The sequence below is a fragment of the Anomaloglossus baeobatrachus genome, chromosome 1, assembly GCF_048569485.1.
Source record: "Anomaloglossus baeobatrachus isolate aAnoBae1 chromosome 1, aAnoBae1.hap1, whole genome shotgun sequence".
Lineage (NCBI taxonomy): Eukaryota > Metazoa > Chordata > Amphibia > Anura > Aromobatidae > Anomaloglossus > Anomaloglossus baeobatrachus.
The window spans coordinates 863,499,063-863,514,200 of NC_134353.1; positions in this window are offsets into that span (position 1 = coordinate 863,499,063).

Consider the following 15,138-nt stretch of genomic DNA (forward strand, 5'->3'; position numbering starts at 1 on the left):
GGAACGGAGGACAGCCAGATGAGAAGGGCAGTGATGTATCCTGCGGCCCCCGGGCCGAGTTCTGGGGACCGCTGTGCTGTGGGTGCATACTGCTAAACCCTGCCTAACCATCCCTTTATCTTGTAGCATACATAAAGAGATCTATAGGAAAAGTATTTCTAAAGATCCTTTACAATGTGCTAATGAGGCCAGGGACTAGTCACAAAGGCGTTAATTCCCTTGGCTAGTTGGCCCCCTTAGCATGTAAGTAGACCCCTGTGGGCGTGCTAACATGCTAATGAATGTGCAGCATCAGAGACATTTTCGCTCTCACCTCTACCTGTACCCTACAGTTTCCAGTTATGAACATTGCCCTTGGCTCCTGTTGTGGACCCCTGACAAGACATTGTCTGTAGCCATCAGTCCCTTTAAGGAATAGAATTGCAAAAATCCACATACAAATTTCGATACAGCCCGATTTATGACCTTAATTAGCCGTGCACCTGTGATTTTGAGTTTTTGATGTGCTCTTGTTCTCTATGCTAATTACCATTGCATTCCTTATCATTTAGCTAAAGGGGTTTAGGTGTTCCTGTAATTCCTGTTAGGCCTGACATAGAACTAGCAGCTATCAAACCAATTGTTAATTTTGTAGTTATTTTTACGAGGCGTCATGTTCTCCCCATTTTCTTACTGATTCTGATGGCGCTCCTTGGCAGCGGAGTACCCTGAGGTCTGTACCGACTGTACAAGAAGCCTCTCGTATAATCTGGACATTATGATTAAGATAATGTAATGTCAACAAATCTCATGCCCTATTAGCTCCACTTATCTGTGGACTTCAAGGGCATTACTGCACCATTACCAGCATAATCATCTGAAATTTACTTAGCTTTTTCTTTAGTATTGAAGCTCTTATGTTTACAGGTGTATGTAGGGGGAAATCTAGATTTATTGTTGTAGGATATTTTGGGTTACTCCGTTCCTGTTAATGACAGCCATAGGGCTGATGCCGCTAAAATCGAGCATGTCATAGGTTTTCATTTTTTAAACCGGCGCCTGAACAAATCAAGCCATTGAATAAACACTTGAAATAGATCCCTCTGTGTGTAATGACTCTATATAATATATAGGAATAGATCCCTCTGTGTGTAATGACTCTATATAATATATAGGAATAGATCCCTCTGTTTGTAATGACTCTATATAATATATAGAAATAGATCCCTCTGTGTGTAATGACTCTATATAATATATAGGAATAGATCCCTCTGTGTGTAATGACTCTATATCATATATAGTAATAGATCCCTCTGTGTGTAATGACTCTATATAATATATAGAAATAGATCCCTCTGTGTGTAATGACTCTATATAATATATAGAAATAGATCCCTCTGTGTGTAATGACTCTATATAATATATAGGAATAGATCCTTCTGTGTGTAATGACTCCATATAATATATAGGACTAGATCCCTCTGTGTGTAATGACTCTATATAATATATAGGACTAGATCCCTCTGTGTGTAATGACTCTATATAATATATAGGAATAGATCCCTCTATGTGTAATAATTCTATATAATATATAGGAATAGATCCCTCTGTGTGTAATGACTATATAACATATAGGAATAGATCCCTCTGTGTGTAATGACTCTATATAATATATAGGAATAGATCCCTCTGTGTGTAATGACTCTATGTAGTATATAGAAATAGATCCCTCTGTGTGTAATGACTCTATATAATATATAGGAATAGATCCTTCTGTGTGTAATGACTCTATATAATATATACAAATAGATCCTTCTGTGTGTAATGACTATATAATATATAGGAATAGATCCCTCTGTGTGTAATGACTCTATATAATATATATAAATAGATCAGTCTGTGTGTAATGACTCTATATAATATATAGGAATAGATCCCTCTGTGTGTAATGACTATATAATATATAGGAATAGATCCCTCTGTGTGTAATGACTTCATATAATATATAGGAATAGATCCTTCTGTGTGTAATGACTATATAATATATAGGAATAGATCCCTCTGTGTGTAATGACTCTATATAATATATAGGACTAGATCCCTCTGTGTGTAATGACTCTATATAATATATAGGAATAGATCCCTCTATGTGTAATGACTCATTATAATATATAGGAATAGATCCTTCTGTGTGTAATGACTATATAATATATAGGAATAGATCCCTCTGTGTGTAATGACTCTATATAATATATATAAATAGATCAGTCTGTGTGTAATGACTCTATATAATATATATAAATAGATCAGTCTGTGTGTAATGACTCTATATAATATATAGGAATAGATCCCTCTATGTGTAATGACTCTATATAATATATAGGAATAGATCCCTCTGTGTGTAATGACTCTATATAATATATGCGTTTCACTTTTCGTATTGAATTACTGAAATAAATTAACTTTTTGATATTTTAATTTATTGAGATGCATTTGCATTAAGGACGGATGAAAAAAATAATAAATCGTTGTGATTATTAGTGATACATGTCTACATCCCATAATTCTGATATGAAGACATCAGCTGCGTCTATTTTACTCACTGATATAGCATTATTAATTCCACTGAGTTTATCAAACATTATCATCACTGTCCCCATTGGAGCTCACAATCTAGATTCTCTATCTGTATGTCTTTGGAGTGTGGGAGAAAACCCATACAAACTCCTTGCAGATGTTGTCCTTGGTTGGATTTGAACCCAGGACCACAAGACTGCAGTGCTAACCACTGAGCCGCCATATTGCCCTATAAACTGTAATATATTGATATCTACAGTCAAAATAATCTATATAAGTTTCTTCAGCTTCAAAAAAATCATGGAGATGATTTTACCAAATATATTATAATCTATATATCTATTCCCCTCTTAATCCCCCCTATTACTTGAGCAAATTACAATCTTGAAATGCTATGTCTGAAACTACAAGACAAAACAATCACTGATCTCGGGGAGACCAGCCAGAGAAAACACTGCCGGCAGCCAGCGAAGGCGCTCAAAACAGTGAAATCCTAGGTGCATTGCCCCCTGGGAAGTATGCTAATCAAAAAGGTCCATGGAGCCTCTGTTAGGAGTCTCGACACAGAAAATAGCCAGATATCCCTCTGGGAAGGACCTAGTCAAGGAGTGGCTACCTGGCCTTGGTATTTCCCTTGTCATATCTTTAAACTCGTTAAAGAGTTGGATTTTGACTAAAAGGGCCACTTAATATGGGGGTTCTGGTGGTCTCCTAAAAAGAGCCACTCCTTGGCCTGGTCCTTCCCGGAGGGATATCTGGCTATTTTCCGTGTCGAGACTCCTAACAGAGGCTCCACAGACCTTTTTTGATTTGCATACTTCTCAGGGGGCAATGTACCTAGGATTTCACAGTTTTGAGCGCCCTTGCTGGCTGCCGGCAGTGTTTTCTCTGGCTGGTCTCCCCGAGATCAGTGATTGTTTTGTCTTGCTGGTCTACTAGGCATTGCTCCCACCTGGCCAGAATCCTACTCCACACTGATGAGGGGCAACACCCCGAAACAGCGGTCTGTGGATGGATACCTGGCCTTGGTATTTCCCTTGTCATATCTTTAAACTCGTCAAAGAGTTGGATATTGACTAAAAGGGCCACTTAATATGGTGGTTATGGTGGTCTCCTAAAAAGAGCCACTCCTTGGCTAGGTCCTTCCCGGAGGGATATCTGGCTGGTTTCTGTGTCGAGATTCCCAACAGAGGCTCCACGGACTTTTTTTGATTTGCACGTCTGGAACTACAAGAGGCCGCGGATTGCTAGGTATATTTTATTAAAACACAAAAACAGAGGAGGTTACAGTTTACCAAATATATTAAATTATTACAAAACAAATATAATTAGACAAAGCATATACTGGATTCAGAACACCCGATCTCTCGCATGGATGGACCTGGAACTAGATCATAATAACCATGCTTCTCTAGGCCATCTTATTTTACGCAATTTGCAAAATACTAACCTTCCTTTCCCTGTACACCCCACCCTGGCCTCTACAATCACGATCTGGAAAAGCCTTAAGGGGAATAAAAATAAACCGGACACTACTAAATTTGAACAGATAAAAGAGTTCCCTCTTACATTCCTGGCCTATATAGCCAGAGAAAATATCCCCCAAAATTGGATAAATTGGGGTCCAAAAAAGTTAAAAGATTTATATAATGGAATAGACTTTATCACCTTCTTGGATATCAAGATAAAATATAATATCTCAGACAATGACTTCAGAATAATAATTGCCTTACGATCCACCATAAAAAACCTACTAGCCCTCAAACATCCGATTCCAGAAATTTTTAACATGTTATACAGTAACATGGATAATAAGCAAATATGGAGCACTAGGAGTATGTACAAGAACGTCAACGAAGATAATGGTTTTAAAAAAAATTGACTACATGATTAAATGGGAACATTGTTTTAAGCAACAATTTTCTGAAAGGGAATGGGAAAAAGCCCGAAAAGCGACTTATAACGCAAACATTTGTGCTACACTGCAGGAATCTACTTACATAATCACCAGTTCTGTCTGTTCCCCTATTCCATGATGCACCGCGACATTGTCCGTTGCGCAGCCGCAGTTCGAACGATGCTCCAGCTTCCAGGTCCTCACTGCACGCAAGCACACACGCATGCATACACACACTTAGCAGACACACACATAGCAGAAACACATAGCAAACACCGAACACGTACACACACATAGCATACATGCATGTATACACTGAACACACACACACACACTGCTGTATACTCACCTTTCCGGGGCCGCCGCTTCTGTTGCTGCTTCTGCTGTCAGCCCTTTACTGCAGTTGTAAAGCATTCAACTGCAGTAAAGCCATGACATCAACCTGCAGCGGCCGCTTCCTACACCGGATGCTATCAGGGAGGAGTCTGTGTGCTGCAGCTGGAGGCTCCGCGGGCACGGAGGACAGGTGAGACACTCTTAATAGGAGACAGAAGGGAACCAGCAGGAGCACAATGTGCTCATTACTGCAGAGGACATCAGCCCCCCCCCACACCAGATCTGTATGCCCCCAGCCCCCCCCACACCAGATCTGTATGCCCCCAGCCCCCCCACCAGAACTGTATGCCACCAGCGCAACTCACCACTGCTGTCAGCACCACTAAGCATAGACAGATGTTTATTCCACCACACTCCCGATGCGATAGCATCGGACCTATTTCTAGTCATACTATAAACTCCTGAGCCATTGGTACTACTCCCCCTCAAGAATAAGTAAATCCAACAAAACCGTGTCCCCTCTCTGTTGGAGGGGGTGTAACCAAATAGGTGATATACTCCATATTTTCTGGAAATGTCCAATGGTCAAAACTTTATGGTCTGAAGTTTTTAAATTGCTGAACTGAATTACAAAATCGAATATCTCCATTTCTCCACATATTACCTTGTTGTCTCTAGGAACTGAAAATATTGATCCATCCCATGTTCCCATCGCCCTCCACCTCTTCTTAATTACTAAAAATCTAATAGCAAAAAAATGGAAATCGAAAAATTGCCCAAATGTTAACGAAATGATTAACATATTAGCCAGCCATCATAAGTATGAAGAAAGCCATGCAATCATAAACAATATATTTTCCTCCTACCACAAACGCTGGAGTCCATGGCTCAATGACACAATCAGCTTTTTCTGATTTAACCTTCGTCAGGCTACATAATTTTACAACATTAACAGCGACCCCTTATCTCGGAAGGGGGTGGAGATATTTTATTGAAATTTGGCCAATATATTCTGGACCAAAACTGCAGAGATGTCACGAAATTTCAGCCCTCTACGGCTTTTGGAAAAAAAAATGTATTGCAATTTTAAAACAGAATAGTTACAATTATACCTACTCAGCCAGACAAAGGTTAAAGGCAACCTTTCACCAATGATATTTTTAATCTAAGCTTTGAATTTTAATTCCCCATCTTCCCTTTCTTCCCTTTTCTTCCTTTTCCGTTTTCTCTTCTTTTCTTTATAGGCCTTATAGGGTTAAGAGTTATATTCTGTATTTTAAACAATTGTTTAATATTAATAAGCGATCATAACAATATTTAACATGAACTAAATAAGCAGGAATGTTTCCCCAACCTCCTTCCCTATTGCCTTCTTACCTCACGTTTTCTCCTGGTTTCCCCCCTAATAAAATATTCTTACCCCTCTCATCCCTCCCATCTTTTCCTTTTCCCCCATATAAAATTATAAGCATTTATAGGATATGAGCTATATGTATTGAAAGTTTGAAGCCAATTCATAGTTCATGAATATTGTTAAATACACTTTCTTCATGTAATAAAACACTATTGAAAATAAAAAAATCATGGACGCCTTAAATGATTTACGAACAGGATGAAAAGTGCCCTATTTTTATGGACAGTTATGGAATTTCTTGACGGTTGGCAGCCCAGTTGTTAAGATGCCGGTTCTGCAATGGACCCTATAACAATATTAGCTCTGCTGGTGCTGACTCAACCCTGCATTGGACCCTGTGGCAAGTTCAGCTCTGCTATCGCTGAGTAATCCCTTCTATTCCACTGCTCTGCCAGCTCTGTATTAAACTTTGAAATAAACTTCGACCTTCTATTACTGTATCAACCCAGCCACAAGTCATCCATCCAGCCTCAGAAATCTCCGTCCTGGCCTATTGATCAGAATACACTTTGCACTGTCCTCTGCGCGTTCACCGCTCTTGTGATCAATAACGCAGGCATAAGATTTTAGAGGCAGTTGGAGGAGATAGAGGGGACATCATCCTCATTAATTAAAGGCCAAAAGGCAGCACTAACAAGATTGGAGGGGGGAACTGAGCCTCGTCCAGACAACTGCACTTATTATTTTATCTCGCTGTACAATTTCAAACCATTTTTTTTTTTTTAGCAAAGTACACTGACGAGCAAAAGGGTAACTGTTTTGAACTTTTGACTTTCAGGCTCGCAAAAATGTGAAAAATCGTTGCTCGTTGACACGTCGTTCATTTCCTTAATATTGTTGCTGCTGCAGGTACGATGTTGTTTGTCGTTCCTGCGGCAGCCCACATCGCTATGTGTGACACCGCAGGAACGACGAACATCTAATTACCTGCGTCCACCGGGAATGAGGAAGGAAGGAGGTGGGTGGCATGTTCCGGCTGCTCATCTCCGCCCCTCCTCTGCTATTGGACGGCTGCCGTGTGACGTCGCTGTGACACCGCCCGCACAAACCACCCCCTTAGAAAGGAGGCGGATCGCTGGCCAGAGCGACGTCGCAAGGAAGGTAAGTCCGTGTGACGGGTGTTAGCGATGTTGTGCACCACTGGCACAACCGACGGGGGCGGGTATGCTCGCTAGCGATATCGGTACCGATATCGCAGCGTGTAAAGTACCCTTTAACGTTATAGACAATCATCTTGGTGATCTCATACCTAAATTTGTCCTGCAACTATTTAGCATATGACTAGTTATGCAGATTCTTGTCATGTCACTGAATTGTTACTGTTTTGCTCCTAAAAGTCTAAATTTAAATTTTTATTATTTTGCTTAGTTTTTTGTAAATCCACCTTTGGCTTTCAACACTGCCTGAATCCTTCTAGGTATGCTCTCCATCAGATTCAAGCAAGTCGCGACTGAAATCTGATCCCAAGTCTGTTCTACACATTCCCAATATTGGTGCATACTGATCGACTCACTTGGGGATGTATACAGCTTTTTCTTCAACTCTACCCACAAATACCCGGAGCAGCGCAGTGGCTCAGTGGTTAGCACTGTAGTCTTCCAGCGCTGGGGTCCTGGGTTCAAATTCCACCAAGGACATCTGCAAGGAGTTTGTATGTTCTCCCCATGTTTGTGTGGGTTTCTGCCGGGTACTCCAGTTTCCTCCCACACTCCACAGACATACAGAAAAGGAGTTTAGAATGTGAGCCCCAATGGGGACAGTGTTGCTGATGTATGTAAAGCGCTGCGGAATATGTTAGCGCTATACTGTATAATAATAAAGATTATTTCAAGCAGAAACAAAACAAATAATGTAGAGGAGCCGTCTTACCCTTATATCAGCTGCTGGATTCCATTTTCAACTGGTGGGACCCGCTCATAATTTAGGAAGACGCAATCCAAAAAAGCTTAATGTGAAAGAAGGCAGAAGCAAATCCAGCAGTGTTCCTCAGTAACCAGAAGATGTGAGTAAAATCATGTAATTTTTATTGAAAAAATATAAAAAAATCCAGCAAGAATAGCAGTGTCAAAACGGGAGATTAGTCAGAGACTAGTTTCGCCATACAAGGACGAAGGCTGTATGTACCAGCCCGGGTGGGCGACCAGAGTACAACCGGCCGCGGCGGCTGGCCACCAGCACCTTGCTTTACCAAAAGACTCAAGTGATTCATTAAATTGTGAGTAACCAAACATCCCCTGGTACGTCCGTGCGCGTAATCCCTTGCTGTCGCCAAACCCTGCACAGAGACACTGGGTCCTGGGGCAACCATCCCTACTCACGGAGGGGATAATATCCAGCTGCCACTACTTCTCCCCCGGGTGTCCCACAAAAGCAGCGGTGGTGTCCCACTTCACCACACACCGTGGGTGGCGTCATGAACTGAATACGGCCAAGGCCGTACAACTACGTCCCCCTTTTCATTTGGCGTGTCCGCGTGACCCCCGGAGGATCACTTGAGCCACACAGCGGGTCCGGATCCGAGCAGCTCGGCTGCTACAGGCGTGGGGGCGGCACAAACGTGTTTGGGTGATAACAGTTTAGCATTGATTTGTGAGATTAAGATCTTTCCTGAGTTATAACAACCTGAATCAAAATGGTTAACCACAATGAAGTCAATGTGCCATAAAGAAAAATGACGGCGAAGGTAAATACCAAGGCACAATCAGCAATATTGAATGTCAGCTCCTGAATCCAACAATGTCAGTCAAATAAACACCGGAAAATGAAGTAGCTAATATTTACATGGGCAATGTGCTGCTTCCTACATGAAGTTTTAGAATAGGGTTTATTTGCCTAAAGCTGGGTAGGTTACAGGTGTACGTGTAGTTACAACGTGTGGAGAATAACTTTGCCATGTGGCACCTCACACTGGGAAGTGAAGTTTGTTATCTCTGTTACTTCATAGAACATCGGATGAAACTCCTCAGGACTACGATCCGTCGTATGCCCTTTTCTCCCTGGTCTGGGCTCCGCTCCACGTCCTGCTTTGCAGGTAGCCCGGCATGTTAGAATTTGATGAACTGCCTGCACCTATTTAGGGCTCCCTGGACTCCTTCCTGGGCCCTGGTATTAATGGAGACTGAGCCTGTCTGAGTTAGTTCTTTGGGACTGAGCTGGAGTTGGTTTGTTGCTGCATCTTGGCTTCTGTTGAACTCCAGAGTCTTGTCTGCAATCTGCCCTGGGTCATTGGACCTTTTTGTCTCATGTCTGTCTTCAGTTTTGTGTGGCTTCCGAGGTTGTCAGACATCTGTGCTATTCCTGAGAGTCATATACTTTCTGCCTGCAGTCAGTAACTTTGCTGCCTATGGTCTCCATTCATCCTATTTCCAATGTCGACGCATCAGTATCTCCACTACCTGTCTGCCAGCGGTCTCCAGTATTCCTGCTACCTGTCAGTAACTTTGCTGCCTGTCTGCCAGCAGTCTCCAGTCATCTTGCTGTCTGCCAGTGGTCTCCAGTCATCCTGCTGTCTGCCAGCGGTCTCCACTCATCCTGCTGTCTGCCAGCGGTCTCTAATCATCCTGCTGTCTACCAGCGGTCTCCACTCCACCTGCTGTCTGTCAGCTTCAAGTCATCCTGCTGTCTACCAACGGTCTCCACTCATCCTGCTGTCTGCCAGTGGTCTCCAGTCACCCTGCTGTCTGCCAGCAGTCTCCAGTCATCTGGCTGTCTGCTAACAGTCTCCAGTCATCCTGCTGTCTGCTAACAGTGTCCAGTCACCCTGCTGTCTGCTAACAGTCTCCAGTCATCCTGCTGTTGGCCAGCGCTCTCCAGTCATCCTGCTGTTTGCCAGCGGTCTCCAGTCATCCTGCTGTTTGCCAGCGGTCTCCAGTCATCCTGCTGTTTGCCAGCGGTCTCCAGTCATCCTGTTACCTGTCTCCAGTCATGAGTAACTCCATTACCCATCACTTGTTTGCCAGCGGTCTCCAGGAATCCTGTTATCAGAGTGCACTCGTCAGCAACTCTGCTACCTATGTGCCAGTGACCTCCAGCAGCTCTGTTACCTGTTTACAGTGGTCTATGTAGCGCCCCTGAAGCCATCAAGGAGCTACAAGGTACTGCATCTGTCGCGGGCGGAGGAGGGGACGCTGCGCTCTCCCACTGCTCGGGTCCGGCAGCTGCTGCTGCTGTGGCTGCCGCTGCTCGGTGGTGCCTCGAGCGGTGGGCCGGATCCCGGGGACTCGAGCGGCGTTCCTCGCCCGTGAGTGAAAAGGGGGATTTGATTGGATTGTGGGGATTTGGATATTGTCCGTGACGCTACCCACGGTTGTGGTGATATTGGTGACACCACCGCTGCTCTAGACGGGGATCCCGGGAGCGGTGACAGGGAGCAGCTTGGTTGTTAGTTCTCCCCTCCATGAGTAGGGGGTTGGTTGTCCCGGGGCCCGGTGATGGGGTAGGAGTGGATGGCAGGCAGGTTACGGGGCCTGGTGAGGTGCAGGGTCGCGGGGGCAGCGCTGTGCCGCACGGCACGGTGGTACTCACTCAGCCAATGATGAGGACACAGTTCTCGGTAAAACACACGGCTGGATGGACGGGTCCCACAGACAGCTGCGGTGTTGTTTCTCCCGGCAGGTTGATGGTGATTGCCTTTCCCTGCACCTATGTACGGTAAACGGTTCCAATGGGTTTAAACCGGTAACCCGCTCCCCAGCTTGGATATGGGCCGGAGGAGCCCCTTTTGCCCGCAGGCTTTGGCCCTGGGAACGGTAGCCTTGGGGGTGGCTGTGTTTCCCTCTCACGGTTGGACTGTTGCCTTCTGTTGGGACTTGGCTGCTGGGAAACCCAGGAGGTTCCCTTCGCTGATGGATTTGGCAAATTCACGGCGACTCCTAGCCTTGCCGGGGTCCGTAAGCCCCTGCCAGATGGTGCTGACTACTCTTTGTGTACCGGTCCGGTACCGCTGGGCCACCGCCCGTCCATGGTCCTTACGGTAAACTCCGATAGGCCACTCCTGCAGACGGTCACCACCGTCTGCCAACCTTGCTGTACCGCCCGGGCCACACACCCGGACGCTGTCAGTTAGTTGCTCCACTACCACTTTCCTTCCTTCCACTTTCACCTCCAAAACTAATCTGTCTGCTTTTCCTGCCTCCAGGACTGTGAACTCCTCGGTGGGTGGGGCCAACTGCCTGGCCCACCCCCTTGGTGTGAACATCAGCACTTGGAGGAAGGCAACAAGGGTTTGTGTCTGACTTCGGTGTGCCTGAACGGGAGTGTGGGGTGTGTGGGTGTTGTTCTCTGTGGCCCCTGGCTTGTCCAGGGCGCCACACATCCCCACCAGGATGCAGGGCCTACCCTCAGGGACCCAGAAGGCCAGTGCCGGTAACAACAAAAACATTCCCGTTAAGCCCTGTTTTTCCCCAAATTCCCCATAGACTGGTAACAGCTTAGGGTTGGACCAATGGATGGCCACTTCTTAGAGGTGGAGCCGAACCAGTCCACTAGATGACCAGGTGGGAGGGGCAGACAGTGGACAGTCAGACAGAGAGTCTGCAGGAGTCAGTAACGGAGAGAGGAAGCGAGTGGACGCACTGACAGGAGCGTGACGGTGACCTGAGGGTCCAGGCAGGTTAGTTGCCGGTGGAGTACTCCCAGAACCACAGCACCAACGGGGTACAGAACGCTCCAGGCAGACCTGGTAAAATCTGCATAGTGAAGGGACCATCAAGGACCTCACTGACCTTGAAGTTCAGGACACAGTAGCAATGGGAGAACCGGGGAACAGGACCAGAGACTCAGACTCCACAGGGTTCACGCTACCGTCATACGGACTACCGTTAAGAGACTACCAGGAGGGGACCCCCAGCCACTCCAAGCCACGAGGACCCACCAACCAAAGAGAAGTGCAGGGAAAAGAAGCCACAGGTCACTAAAGAGGCACTGAGACTAAGGGGACCTGCGGTCAGCACCAGCTTTCCTCGGGTGAACAGTTTCCATCTTGCCATGAGTTTCACTGCAAAACCTTATGTGGCCTACTTTTTTTCAACACCCATCTACATCACCTATCCTCTGGGGCCTGGTCCTGCTTGCGGAGGGCCTAACATCACGGCTGCCACCAACACCAGCCCTAGTAGTGAGAAATGTGCAGCGGCGGCTCCATCCACATAGCCGCAAACCGCAAGTGACGTCACGTGATAAACTTTCATTTAATTCCTCTGTGAATATACCCCTTTTAAAAAGCACCCAGGGCATGGAACCGGGCAATGGCCACGAAGTGACATTACCCAGTTATACAGCCCTGGACCGAGTACCCCATAACCCTGGGAGACACATCTGTATTCTGGTTTATTTGTCTGAGGTCTTCTGCTACTCCATTATCTGCACCAGGTGTTTTAACCTGCCATCTGCCTATGCTATTCAAGTTATCAGTCCGTTAAGTTCAGTAACTCTTCTACCTATTCGTTATCTGTCTGAATCCCTGCACTTTATTAAACGGTTATTTTTACATTCTACGTGTCCATGTGGCTACAGCGACTTACATGTGTCCAGCTGGACCAGCGGGTTTAGAAGATCTAGTTCCTCTGCGTTAGCCCGCCTCACGTAAAAGACCGAATATAGACATCATAGGGGGACCAGCAATAGGTTGGGATACCTAGAGTCAGGTATCCGGCTCAGCGCATAGGTGCGGAAGCCATCTAGGATGGTGAGGGACCCCAGGGACCAGAAGTAGGTTTGGTCAGGGGTCACCATCTTCCTTCTCCCTAGACACCAGGTTTCCCTTCCCTTTCGTCGTGTGCTTGGTACTTCCCCCTACCTAGCGTGAAGGCATGTTGGTTTTTTAAAGCACCACTCCCTCTTTTTCTTTTTTATTTATTTATTCATTTATGGAGTGGTATCACTAAAGCATGTTCCCTGCCTGTAGTAAAAGATTTACCAGCCATCATCTTCTGCTCTTCCCGTCGCCACTCGTGTCCCACTCCGCCATCTTGTGTGCTGTGACCCCGCTCCACCGCACCCCCAGTAATCTATATCCAGATCATAATATCGATCTCAGACTTAAAAAAGGACACATTTTTTAGTATTAAAAACTATTTTTTTCCTATTTTCTTCCTCAAAATATGGGGTGCGTCTTATAATTCGCAAAATGCGATATACAGATGTAAGTTAAAAAATATGCATTTTATATGGCCCTTTCAAAAAAATTCTGAAAAATTTCTAAATATTTGGCTAATATTTCTTCTGTATATACTTCCCCCTGAGTGCTGCACCCTAGGACGTGGCCTTATGGAAAGTGCGGCCCTGCTAGGAACATTATTGTTTGTAAATAGAGCCCTCAGGGGGCATTATTACATGTTAGAAAGGCACTAGAGGGTTATTATTACCTGTTAATACACCGTGTGCAGAATTATTAGGCAAGTTGTATTTTAGAGGATGTTTTTGTATAATTGATCAACAACTATGTTCTCAATCAACCCAAAAGACTCATAAATATCAAAGCTTAATATTTTTGGCAGTTGGAGTGGGGTTTTTTAGATTTGGCTATCTTAGGAGGACATCTGTTTGTGCAGGTAACTATTACTGTGCAGAATTATTAGGCAACTTAATAAAAAACAAATATATTCCCATCTCACTTGTTTATTTTCACCAGGTAAACCAATATAACTGCACAAAATTTAGAAATAAACATTTCTGACATGCAAAAACAAAACCCCCAAAAATAGTAACCAATATAGCCACCTTTCTTTATGATGACACTCAACAGCCTACTATCCATAGATTCTGTCAGTTGCTTGATCTGTTTACGACCAACATTGCGTGCAGCAGCCACCACAGCCTCCCAGACACTGTTCCGAGAGGTGTACTGTTTTCCCTCCCTGTAGATCTTACATTTTATGAGGGACCACAGGTTCTCTATGGGGTTCAGATCAGGTGAACAAGGGGGCCATGTCATTATTTTTTCATCTTTTAGACCTTTACTGGCCAGCCACGCTATGGAGTAGTTGGATGCATGTGATGGAGCATTGTCCTGCCTGAAAATCATGTGTTTTTTCTTGAATGATACCGACTTCTTCCTGTACCACTGCTTGAAGAAGTTGTCTTCCAGCAACTGGCAGTAGGTCTGGGAGTTGAGCTTCACTCCATCCTCAACAGGAAAAGGTCCCACAAGTTCATTTTTGATGATACCAGCCCATACTAGTACCCCACCTTCACCAGTATGTCCCAGGGCGTGAAGCCAGTAAGTAAAGACAATCAAACTGCACTCTCTGTCTGGACTGCTTGATTGCACTGCGCCTCCATTAACCTTTCACCTACCCCTGGGGATAAGCCCTGCTCGCGGAGGGCTCCACCATCCACGCTGCCCCATCCATCATCCCCAGTGGGACCCCGCAGCAGCGGCCTTACTATCCCTGGCGGCAAAGCGCGAGTTGTGTAGTCGGACTTTCTTTTTCTTTTTCTTTTTCATTTGAAACTGTTCTACAGTGCCCCCGAGTCCGGGACCCCTTGAGCCACGGACCGCCCGGATCCGAGCAGCTCGGCTGGCCCAGGGCGCGACACTAAATTTCCCCTCTCTCCTCCATTTGCTCTCTAACACAGGTTTAGTGACAGTCTGTGTCACGTTGCTAATGTGACGCCCTGGACCCCAGGGGTCACAGCTCACAACATCACCACATACACCCCCCCGCACTAGAATGGTACCATTAGCCAACCACAAAGACCTGATTGCCTCCCTCAGTGTTAGACAGGCACACCAGGTGGGCGGAGTCAGGCAGAAAGACACGCCCCCTGTGGAGTCTGATGGCCTGAGGCAGGAAAAACACGAGCAGTTCGAGAAAACAGGGCAGTCAGGGAATTCAGAGGAGTTGGTCCAGAACAGTCAGGCAGGCAGACGGCAGTGACCGCCTGCAGGAGACCGGGAACATGACCAGCAGAATTGTAGGGGACCGGGACAGGG